General features: G+C 47.5%; 1 protein-coding gene across 2 annotated transcripts in view; it reads right to left on the minus strand.

The window, feature by feature from the left end:
• Positions 1 to 6,342, minus strand: part of LOC102418670 (N-acetyllactosaminide alpha-1,3-galactosyltransferase) — a 36,826-nt gene extending 30,484 nt beyond the window's left edge. The window contains exon 1 of one of the 2 annotated variants that reach the window (XM_023755947.1): positions 6,190 to 6,342. The gene's annotated coding sequence lies outside the window, so the exon portion shown is untranslated. The remainder of the gene's footprint in view (positions 1 to 6,189) is intronic. The other variant, XM_006091114.3, reaches the window with a different exon arrangement.
• Between the last annotated feature and the right edge of the window lie 4,940 nt (positions 6,343 to 11,282).

Raw genomic sequence — 11,282 nt, forward strand, 5'->3', positions numbered from 1 at the left:
CTCAAGTTTGCCCAACTGCCTGGGCTGGTTTCCAGGTTTCTGATTGAAGAGGGAGAGTGGATGGTGTTGTTGACTAGAAAATGGAGTGGAAAGAATTGGAAGTAGAGGAAAACTGATGAGTTCCTTTCTACATGTGTTGAGTTTGAAGAACTTGCTGGGACCAGTCAGCTCAGCAAAGACATCCTAGAGAGACAACCAGGGTGGAGCCCGATTTGGAAGTTGCCAGCAGAAGGCAAGAGTGGGCAGGTCTGATGTGTGCTGATTGAAGGCAAAACGGGGCGTCCTTAACGGGCACCTCCCTGAAACCTGAGTGAGTGGCACAGCCCAGAAGCAGAACACCAGAACAAAAGGGCGAAGACTAGAAAGGCTGCCAGAACACAGCGTGAGGGCTGCAGGGCAGAGTTGGGTAAGCTGCACTTCACTCCAGTCTAGGTTCTGAGCTTGCCTTCCTGCCCCCGCAGCACTCTTATCGGACCACTTGTGGCCCCATTTGCCTATGGAAGAGAGAAGGAGGCCTAGACATGTGCTGGCAAGGGTGCAGTGATCTGAGAAACCCAAGGACTGCCAGGCAAAGAGGTGTGGCACACACAGAGGTTCTGTTCTCAGCTCTGCCACCAGTTCCAGGTGGCTCTCTGGTGCACCTGGTTGATTCCCACCCTGCCCCCTCTGTTGGATGGAAAGGTTGGGCTAGTGTGTATCCCAGTTCTGGGGATATCACCTTTCACACCCAGTCACAGACTCCAGGAGGAGACCCTCTGCATAGGAGCTGTTGGTGCTTCCTGAGCCGTAGGCACGTGATGAGGCTGTGGAGAAGTGAGGAGAGGAGAGCGTGGCCTTGGGTGGAGACCAGAAGGACTGCCTAATCCAAGGCTTACCCAGCTACCATCAGAACTGCTGAGAGTCAAATTCTAAAGAAGGCTTCTCCTCCCCAGCTATAACGGCACACATGAGAGGCCTGGAGCCAGCCAGGGGCATTTCACATGGCGGAAGTGAAAGTTTTCAGGCTGTTTCCTGTCCTCCCGCTCAGAGGCAGATTCAGGCTCTCAAGGGGCCAGCTCCCAGTCCCTGCGCCCCTCTGGCTGGCCAATGGCACAGTCTTCTGGGTTCAAATCCTATTGCCCCTACTTTCTTGCTGTGTGACCCTGGATAAATCATTTCATTCTCTCTCAGCCTCTGTTTACTTATCTGTGAACCAGGGATAATAATTCCTACTCCTTGAGTTGTTGAAAGGATGACCAATAACATCTGTAAAGTGTCTAGCACCTACTAGGTACTTAGAAAGAAGCAACTTGTATTATTATCACTGGTGCCTAAGAGATGGGACTGTCTCCACCTCCTCATGGGGCAGCAGGCAGGCTCCCATAGAAGTCAGGGATAGGCCTGGGTGTTGGCAAAATGCATGACCTTGGGCAATCACTTAAATTTTCTGGGCTCTGTAAAATGAGAATAACAATGCCTCTCTCTTAGACCACGGTAAATGAGATGGTCACATAAAGTGCTTGGCATGGGGCCGGTATTGGAGCAAGTAGCCCATAAATTGTAGCTATTCAATTCCCATTAATGATTATTCCAGAACTCTCCACCTCACAGACTCTGGCACCACTTTTCTGTGTCCACAAAGAGTCCACTATGTTCCCGTCTCCTTTACACAAGGTGTTTTCAAATCCTCCCGCCAGCTGGAGCCCCTACAACAACCTGTGAGGCAGGGTGGGTGCTTCTCTCACCACATGCACAGGAGTCTGGTGACTTGCCCAAGGTGACTTATCTGGGACTGTAGCCACGAATTTCTCCAATCTCCTCCTGCCCCACAGAAAGTCTGCACGTCACTGATTCAGAGTTGAAGGGAGTAATGTGTGAATTTGTTCATTCATTCATTCAACAAATATTTCTTTAATATAGGCACCTATCATGTGCCAGGCACCGTTCAGACTGCTAGTACACAAGGATCAGCCAATATGTCCTCTAGTGGGAAGCTGAGCCCAGAACACAACTTCCCTGCCACCAAACGCATGCAAACTGAGGTGAATGTCCTCTGACCCCCAAACATTCAGGCCTTCCCTACTCTAAGCTCCATGGACTTCTGGAGGACTCAGGGGGCAGTCGCACATGCCACCTTGCCCACGTGGCTGGAGGTCACTCTCCTCTCAAGCATGTCCTCTGTCTTCTGAACGGCTTCATGTTACAGATGAGAAAACTGAGGCACCAAGGAAGGGAAATGACCTATCCAGGCCACTCAGCAAGGACAGGAGGAGCCCAGGACTGGTGTCCAGGTGTGACATCTCTCCAGGACAAGTTGCCTCTTAACCACAGCACAGGAAACTGATGAGTGCAGGGACAGTGCTGGGAAACTGCAGTCAACGGTCTTCTTCCCGAGTTCCCTTATCTGGGCCCACCTGAAAACCCCCAGTAGCAACTGCCAAGGTGGCCACACGACTTTCCTTCCCCACCCACACTGCTCTTGAATAAGTTGGGGAATGCCACAGAAGTGCCACAGGAAAAAGGTGACCATTGTGTGTGGACTGCAGATATTCGATTTAGAAAGAACATCCCTCACTCAAACACAAACATAAAATAGCTCAGAAATGGAGTAAAAACACCAAAATATGTGCCCCACTTAGGAAACATCACATGGGTCTGTTATGAAGAATGTGGTGTGGAAACCCTGATTGGACCCCACTGCCTCTGCCTTCCCCATGGGTCTAGCCCCCTAGAGCTCTTAGCAGTATCACCTGCTCTCTTTTCCTGGCTTCTGCATTCTTTGCCGAGACACTGGCAGTTGTAGGTGCCTTATTGTTCCTTTGCTTAGCACTTGGGGCTGAGAGGTGGCTTTGGACTTTTTCCTCTCTCCATGTGGCTTCTCGGCAGTCAGTGGAAAGCCTAGAGACTGTTCTGTTTGCGCAACCAGGTCGGTGACTACAGCAACTTGCGGAGTTGATGTTAGCATGCTAGGCACGGAGGGAATACTCTACTTGGGGTACTCCTAAGGTACTACCACACATTTCCGGCTCTCCACCTTCACAGCAGGGTATCATTTCCTGGTCCCCTCGTGGTTGGATAGGCCCATGTGACTAGTCTAATAGGAGTGAGCCCAAGCATTTCATTGCCGGTGAAAGACCTTCTAGGGTTCTCTTTCTCTCTGCCATGGAGTATATTCAAGAAGGTGACTGCTCCATCAGCCTGGCTTCTTAAATGAAGACCAGCCCCCAGCTGATCCAGGATGCTCATATTAATTAAAATCAGAAATGAACTTTTGTGGGTTTGGCCTCTAAGATTTAGGGGTTGTTTGTTACTGCAGCATAACCTACTCCATCCATCTTACACAGAGTAGAATATTCTCTAGATATTAGTCTACCCACTTCCCTATAAAACCTTTACCCTCCTTATCATGATAACCCTGCAAGAATAAAGGAAAGTGAAGTAGAGGCAAGAACACTTTCCCATTGTCCTGTAGAATTGTTTTATCCTTAAGTCCCAAAGATGGGTGAACATTCAGTCAAATTTGAAAGGAGAATAAAGTTCAGAGTGTTGTTCTGTCTGGCCTCACTTTCCTATGAAATAGGAAGCTAGGTGATGCATGATGAGAGCAGGTGGGGCTAGCAGCCTGAGAGCCACCCAGGTTAGGAGCAGATGCCATGAGCACTGAGAGACAAGAGACGAGGACACTGACCAGGGACCAGGACACAGGGTGCCAAGCAGCCCTGCGACCCTGCTGAGGTTGTAACAGAGCGTCTACACAATCCCATTCAGCATCCCAGGGACAGTGGCAGAGATGGCAATTCGCTGGATTCATTGGCAGGGGGACGGGGGAGTACAGAAAGTTAAGGAGGGAGATGTGGCTAATGAGGGACACATGATTTAACTGGCTGATGGAAGGGAAGGAGGTGTAGCTGACAGTGGCCCTATCAAGTAGATTCTACCAGTATCCCCATTTTACAGGGGAGAAAACCGAGGCTCAGAGAGGGGATATCTCTTGCCCATGCTCAGATAGCTAAGGTCAGAGCCAGAACTGACCCAAGCTGGGCTGACACAAAAGCATGGTGCACTCTCAGTCAGTAGCCATTTCACTCTCTCTAGCCCTTCATCGGGCTATAGTCCTACACCTTTCATTCTACCTTTAATTGTGAACTCCTGAAGAGCAGAAATCTATAATAATAATAATAATAATAATAATAATAATAATAGCAAGTGCTACCATTTATAGAATGCTTACTACATGCCAGGCCATGTTCTAAACACTTTACACTCATTATTCAAGTCTCACTAGACTCTGTGAGGTAAGTACTGGAATTATCCCCATTTTACAGTTAAGGAAGCAACTCAGTTTGAGCTGAAATTATAATGAACATAATTCATTAATATTATAACTATATAGTTCAATATGACTCATTTCCTCTATAATCCCATTTTATTTTTCCATTTTGAAACATTCTCAGAAAGGGACTGTCTGCAGGCTTCATCAGATGTGAAAGGAGTCCACAGCACTATGAAGGTTAGGCAACCCTGTGGAGGCAAGTGCTAGGGTTCCAGGGGCAGGATTCTGTCTCCCATCTATGCCACAGAACCCTGAGTTCCTGGCTGGTACTGGATAAGGGACCCTATCCCATCTTCATGCAAGGATGGGAATGAATACTAGCTACTTTAACCCATCCACACATCATAAATACATAGATATCATGAATACTTTTATTTCAGTAGTGTAAGCCCATGTGTGACATTCATCATAATACACAAGTCACTTCTTTCCCCAACTGAAAAACAATGTTAGCCCCCAGTGTACTAATTAGAAAAGCATTAGTTGTTGATTGCAAATTGGGATAACAGGAGGGTTTGCAGCAGCCACCTCCGGCTATGATGCTGGCTGGCCCCCACCCCAGACTCTGCATCCTTGAGAGCTGATTGGCTGACCCCGCCCCACTGGACTTGCTTTCTTAGCATCTGCACACTGGCTCAGTCCAGGTAGTGCTTACATAGTATTCCCTACTGTATATGACCGATATGAAATTATACACAGACTATGATCTAAAGTTTTATAAAGTAAATTCTAGACATCCAAACAGATACACCAATCACAAACCAGGCAGAGCCCTCTGGATTTCAGACAACCCGGGCTATTGTGGGACTCAGAGACAAGGTAGCCAGGGCCCGTGCTCCCTGCTCAGGCCAGACAGCTGCTCTCCTTGCCAGGGCCAAGGGCTGAGCCTCAGGACAACCAGGTACCTGTCCTGGCACTGCCCTGATGGGCTGAATGACCTTCTGTAAGTTGTTGACAATCTGAGCCTTGGCTATCTTATCCTCCAAATATGGGGCTGTACCAGATCCAAGTTCAGTCAACAAACAACCACAAAGCACCCACTGTGTGCCTGGCACTGTGAGGAATGCAGAGGAACTAACATTCTAGTCAGGGATCTTGGCCTGGAAGCAATTAGCTATTACACACAGCAGAAAGAAGTGTGAGTGGAGACAGATGTCCCATGTTGTGTTCTGGGGCCACAGAGGAAGGAGTCAGCAGTCTTGCATGGGGCTGTGCAGCCGGCTTCAAAGAGGAAGAGGCTATTTTTGAACTGGGCCTCAAAGCATGAGTAGGAGTTCCATGGGTGGGGTCGAAGGGCAAGCACCTGTAAATGCAGGGAGCTGGAATGGCGAGCACCCCACAGAGGCCAGTGTGGACTGTGGAGCTGGGGGCTCCAGTCCTGGTCACTTCCACATCCCCCGTTTTGGAGACGAAGGAAGAATCCTGAGAACCCGTATTTTTAACAAGCTCCCAAAGTGATTCCAACATGCAGGCAGTGGCTGCTTTGTGTAGAGATGAAAATTAATAAGTGTACAAAAATGAACTTGACCCCAGGCAAGTCCCTCTTTCTCAAGATTCTACCCATCTTTCAAGTGCTGGATCAGACTGGTGGTTTTCAAACTGTGTGCCAGAGAACCCCAGAATCTCCCTAGATCTCCCAGACTCTCCCTCAGAGAGGAGAAGCAAAGGTCAGAGAGAGCAAATCTCTGAGCCCCTATGCACCCTTCTTAGATCTTCTCTCCTTTTATCTGCTTGCTATCACACACTGTGCTTTTATCTGGTATTTTGTTTGTAGTCAGGTTTCCCTGGCTACAAAGAACTTTTAAAACCACTTACTTGGATGACCCCCAGTAATCTCTAAGGAAAAATTTTTTAATTCCTTAAAGGCAGGAACCTACCTTTGTTGAGTATTTCTCAAACAAGTATGAACAGAGACCAGTAGGCTGTTTACCAGAAGCAAGTTATTTTATCATCATCATTTAAAATATTTTGCTGTGATCCAGAAATCAATGAGTGGAGGGGGGAAATATGGCATAGCAATGCAATGGAATACTATGCAACCTGTAACAAACAATGTTTTTGAGAAATAGTTAATAAAATGGAAAATTAAGTGAGAAAATCAGAAACAAAATTGTACATAGACTATGATCTCAACTATAGATGTTACACATCAAAATTCTTGGACAGGGTGGTGGTTCCTCGAAAAATTAAACATAAAATTACCATACAATTCAGCAGCCTACTTCTGGGTGTGTATATAAAAGAATTCAAAGGAGACTCAAAGAGGTTTTTGTATACCAATGCCCAACCAGCATTATTCACAATAGCCAAAAAGGTAGAAAACAACTCAAATGCCCATTGATGAATGAATGGATAAACAAAATATGGCACATACATACAATGAAATATTATTCAGCCTGTGTGTGAGATCCAAAGGCAAAAAAAAAGCGGGTTCCACTTCAGAGATGAAGAAACAGAGGCTCAGAGAGGTTAACTGGTATATTCAAGGCCACACAGTAAGGAAACAGCCAGTTTTAGGGTTTTCTGAAACTCCCCTGGCATGGGCTGGGGAGATGTCCCGGAAATACCAGCTGGGCCACTAACTCATTTGTTTAGTTAGTTGTTTACCTCCTGCCTCTTTCCTTTAAAAACAATAGGTTTTCCAACTCATCTACAAAATGAGAAGGAAATTCCAACACACCCTTTAACATGGGAGAATTTTGAAGACATTATGTTCAGTGGAATAAGCCATCACAAAAAAGGACAAAAAATGTATGATTCTACTTAGATGAGTTACCTAGAGCAGTCAAATTCAGAGCAGAAGAGTTTAAATGGTAACTTTTATGTTATGCTATATATATTTTACCACAATAAACTACAGTCGTGTGGTAATAGTGATGAATTTTTATGCAATGAGATCATGAGAGCAATCACTTTATCCTTTCTACTTCTCTGCTTTTTCCAAATGTTCTACAATGAGAATATATTACTTTTAAAACCAAACAAAAAAGCTATTTAATTAAATATATCTGCTGGTTCTCTGACACTTTCCAAAACTGCACTGCTGTAATTCATGTAAGTGTAAGCAATACTTTCTGTACTTAATTAATAAAAGGATGCCAATATTCAAGGATGCCAACTAAAGTATGCCCCAACCCGCTCAGTCAAAAGAAATGACAGGCAGAGTGGTCCTCCTTCCTAAGATTAGTTGTTGTCGTATATATTTAAATGAATTTCAAATAAAAACGGAACCAAAATAAATCCTCTAATAAGCCTCCCAGGAAACTATCTGGCTTGAAAAAGCTCAAACACAAACTGGAGAAAGAAAACTATAGAAAAGTGGGGATGGCCAATGTTCTTTTAGGATATTAACTCACTGCAGCTGGGAGAGTGACATTGTCAGTGAATTTCTATCCTCCGGTTTCCAGAAAATGTTCTTGTGTAAAATGAATTCAGAAACCAGAAGGGGCTCACCACTTATAAACAATGCAAATCCATTTCCTCCAACACACCCTACCCCAGAGAAATGTGGAACTAACATTTAAAGAATTCTGCTCTGCAGGGCAGCCAGTGCGTCTGCCTGCCAGGGTGCCCTCTGTCCAAGCCACAATGGTTCACCTTCCCTGGCCCCTGCGCCCTCTGCTCAGGGCTGGCTCAAGGGCAGATAGACCAAAAGGTAGCCTCAAGGAGGAGGACACTGTGGCTACACCCAAGTGTGGCCCTTCACTGACTATATGGCCTTTGGCGCTTCAGTGTCCTTATCAAACCAGTGGGAAGAAGGGCACGCAGCAGAGTTGTCCTTGCAGGATTGTTGTGAGGGTTAAACGGTGCTGCCTGAGTGTCTGCTAAGATGCTGGATGCATAGTAGGTGCTCATAAACTTCCTTCTTTATGTCCTAAAAGTTCACTGTCCAACATTTACACGTGTCTTGGTGGGGCACTGCAGGGCATTGGCTTGTACCAAGTGTAGTTAATGCTGAGTGGCAAATTGCAGGGTTACGGTAAAACAATGGGGTGGAAAGAGGATCCTTCAGACCTGAGGTTCAAGGAAGGCCCTGGAGGAGGTATGGGAGGGAAGCTCGAGCTCCCACATTGATTGGCAGGCACAGGGCCCTTTCACAGGCAATGTGTGTGAGATCCAAGAGCAGAAAAGCAGGTTCCACTTCAGAGATGAAGAAACAGAGGCTCAGAGAGGTTAACTGGTATATTCAAGGCCACACAGTTAGGAAACAGCCAGTTTTAGGGTTTTCTAAAACTCCCCTGGCGTGAGCTGGGGAGATGTCCCGGAAATACCAGCTGGGCCACTAACTCATTTGTTTAGTTAGTTGTTTACCTCCTGCCTCTTTCCTTTAAAAACAATAGGTTTCCCAACTCATCTACAAAATGAGAATACTGCCTCAGGACCTTCACACATGCTCTTCCCTCTTCTTGGGACACCTTTTCCCAACCCCCCTCACAGCCATTCACCTTCCACCTGTGCTTTTGGTTTCAGCCACACTGTCATTCCTAAGGAATTCTCCCCAGGGCCTCCCAATTCTCCTGGGTAGCACCCTGTTCTTGTCCTTTAGGGCACAACCCCTATCTGGATGCACATGTGTGATTATTTGAGTCACAGAATCCATGGTATTTGTTGTATGTTGATTCCATAAACATTGATTCAAAGGCCAACTCTATATAGTTTTAAGAAAGTACTACCCTCTCCATCCACCTCCACCCTGTTTCTCAGACTCTCATATCTGAAACATGGGAGGTGGCTGGGGCCCTTGTTAGATTTCTGCCAACTCACAGTCTGTGATTCTATCATCCACCCCTCCCCCCAAAAAAAGTCAACAACAAAGAAAATAAACCAAACCAAACCCAAAACCATTGTGATTCCAGCAAGCTATGTGACCCAGGACAGGTTCTTACATTCTCTGGGCCTCAGTTTTCCTGTCTATCAAACGAAACACTTGGGCTCAATCTTCTAGGATCTTCCCACCTCTAACAATCGTAATTCCTACAAGGAAGGCTCCACCCTCCCCTTGCCCTTCACTTTGAGCTCTTAGTTCAGCCCAGGCACACAAACAGGAAGTGACATCCAGGAGCCACATAGCTGCTAGTTTCTCTGCAGCAGGGGCACCGATGGGGGAGCAGAATTTCTAAACTTTGCAGCTAAAGCCAGGGCTCCATGCCCAAGACTTTTCACAAACAGTGTGTGGGGAGGGCGCTGTCGGTGTCTGCTGGGCCTCCCAGGCCGCCGCTACCCTGGTGCATTCACAGGGTTTACCTTCCAATCCCTGCAGAGTAACAGACTGCTACTCTGATGATTGATTGAAGGTGGTAAAACCCCAAGACACAGCAGGAGATGGAGTGCAGGGCTCCTGGGCTCCAGCGAGCCCCTGTGTGACCTAATGGAAGCTCCGGCCCCTCCCTGGGCCTGGGTTTCCCAGGGGGATGAAGTTGGGGCTGTGCCAGCTCCCCCTCACTCTGATGTCTTCTCTCTGAAAGCAGTGTGGTGCCATAATGAAGGGCACCATCTCCTTGCCCGTGTCTGAGCCCCAAACCTTTCCCTTACCATGTGGCCTGGGAAATTTTTTTTTTTTTTTAAAATATATTTTATTAATTTTTTACAGAGCGGAAGGGAGAGAGATAGAGAGTTAGAAACATTGATGAGAGAGAAACATCAATCAGCCGCCTCCTGCACATCCCCTACTGGGTACATGCCCTTGACCGGAATCGAACCTGGGACCCTTCAGTCCGTAGGCCGATGCTCTATCCACTGAGCCAAACCGGTTTCGGCGCCTGGGAAATTTCTTAATCTTGCTGTGCCTCAGCATCCTCATTTGTAACACTGATGAAAAGGCAGGGCCCCTGTAAAGCTCCCAGAATAGCATCTGGAGTGAGTGAATGCCCAGGAAGTGCAAGCTCTTTTTGTTTTATAATTACTCTTGGTTCTGCAGCAGGTCCCTTTCCTGGTTTGACCACCTGCAGAAGGGCAAGGAGAGCCCTTGTAGACCACGTCCAAGCCCCATCCCTCAGAGAAAGCACATCTGAATCTCAGTTTGAGACAAACATGGCAGGAAACGAAACCATAGGGGAAGGCAGAAAACCCTGTGATGTGCCCCAGGTTTGAGGGCCAAAGCCTCAGGCCACACCCAGACGCAGTAGCAGAGGGAGGGTCCGGCCCCTCCCCGGCTCCCCCAGGAGAGGACGACCTTTCAGAGAGGAGAGGAGAGCAGTAAGACACAGAGGCCGGGCCGGCAGTATCTCTGTGGCTACCTCTGCCCTGAACCTCTCGGATAAAGAGGGGGCTGGACCTAGTCATCTCGGACCCAACAGATAATTCTGGCTGACAGGACTGTTGGCCTCTGACCCCCAGAAACATAAAGATGTGGGTGGCATCACCTCCCTTGGGTCCTCAACGGGAAGGTCCGGGTGCCAGCCCAGATTGCAAAGAGAAGGGACTCCAATACCTGCTTCTGCCAGGCCAACTGCTGTGAGAATGAAAGGAGCCCTGACCACATCCCCAAGGGACGACCCCAGGGGTGTGCCTCTCAACAGGCGCTACAGACAGATGCTGTCTGTCCCTCCACGAGGAGGCACAGAAACGGATAGTAATTCATTGTTATTGTATTTTACCAAAGTATCAGTCCATGGAGCACTAGGAATAAAGAAAGGAGGAAAGGACTGGCCTTCTACCATGCTGCCCATAGACACATTGTCCTGCCCTTAAGGGCCACCCATTTGGCTCCAGTGGGCTCTGTGTTCAAGGTAGAGCATGTCACCCAGTGGCAAATGCCTTGGGCCTCCCAATATCTGCTGCCACTGAACAGGCTGGGGCAGCCTGGCTTTCCTTCAGATAGCCCAGAGGCTGCACAGGGAATAGGCAGGGACATTCAGGGAAGCCATCTGCACTGTGTTAAAAGGGTCCACAGGGGAAAAGAGGAAAACCTAAGAACCAGTGTGCGAGCTCCGACCCTCGAAGATGCTCAGGGGAGGATCTGTTTGGCCAT

This window comes from Myotis lucifugus, unplaced genomic scaffold (genome assembly GCF_000147115.1).
Source record: "Myotis lucifugus unplaced genomic scaffold, Myoluc2.0 scaffold_87, whole genome shotgun sequence".
NCBI classification, from domain to species: domain Eukaryota; kingdom Metazoa; phylum Chordata; class Mammalia; order Chiroptera; family Vespertilionidae; genus Myotis; species Myotis lucifugus.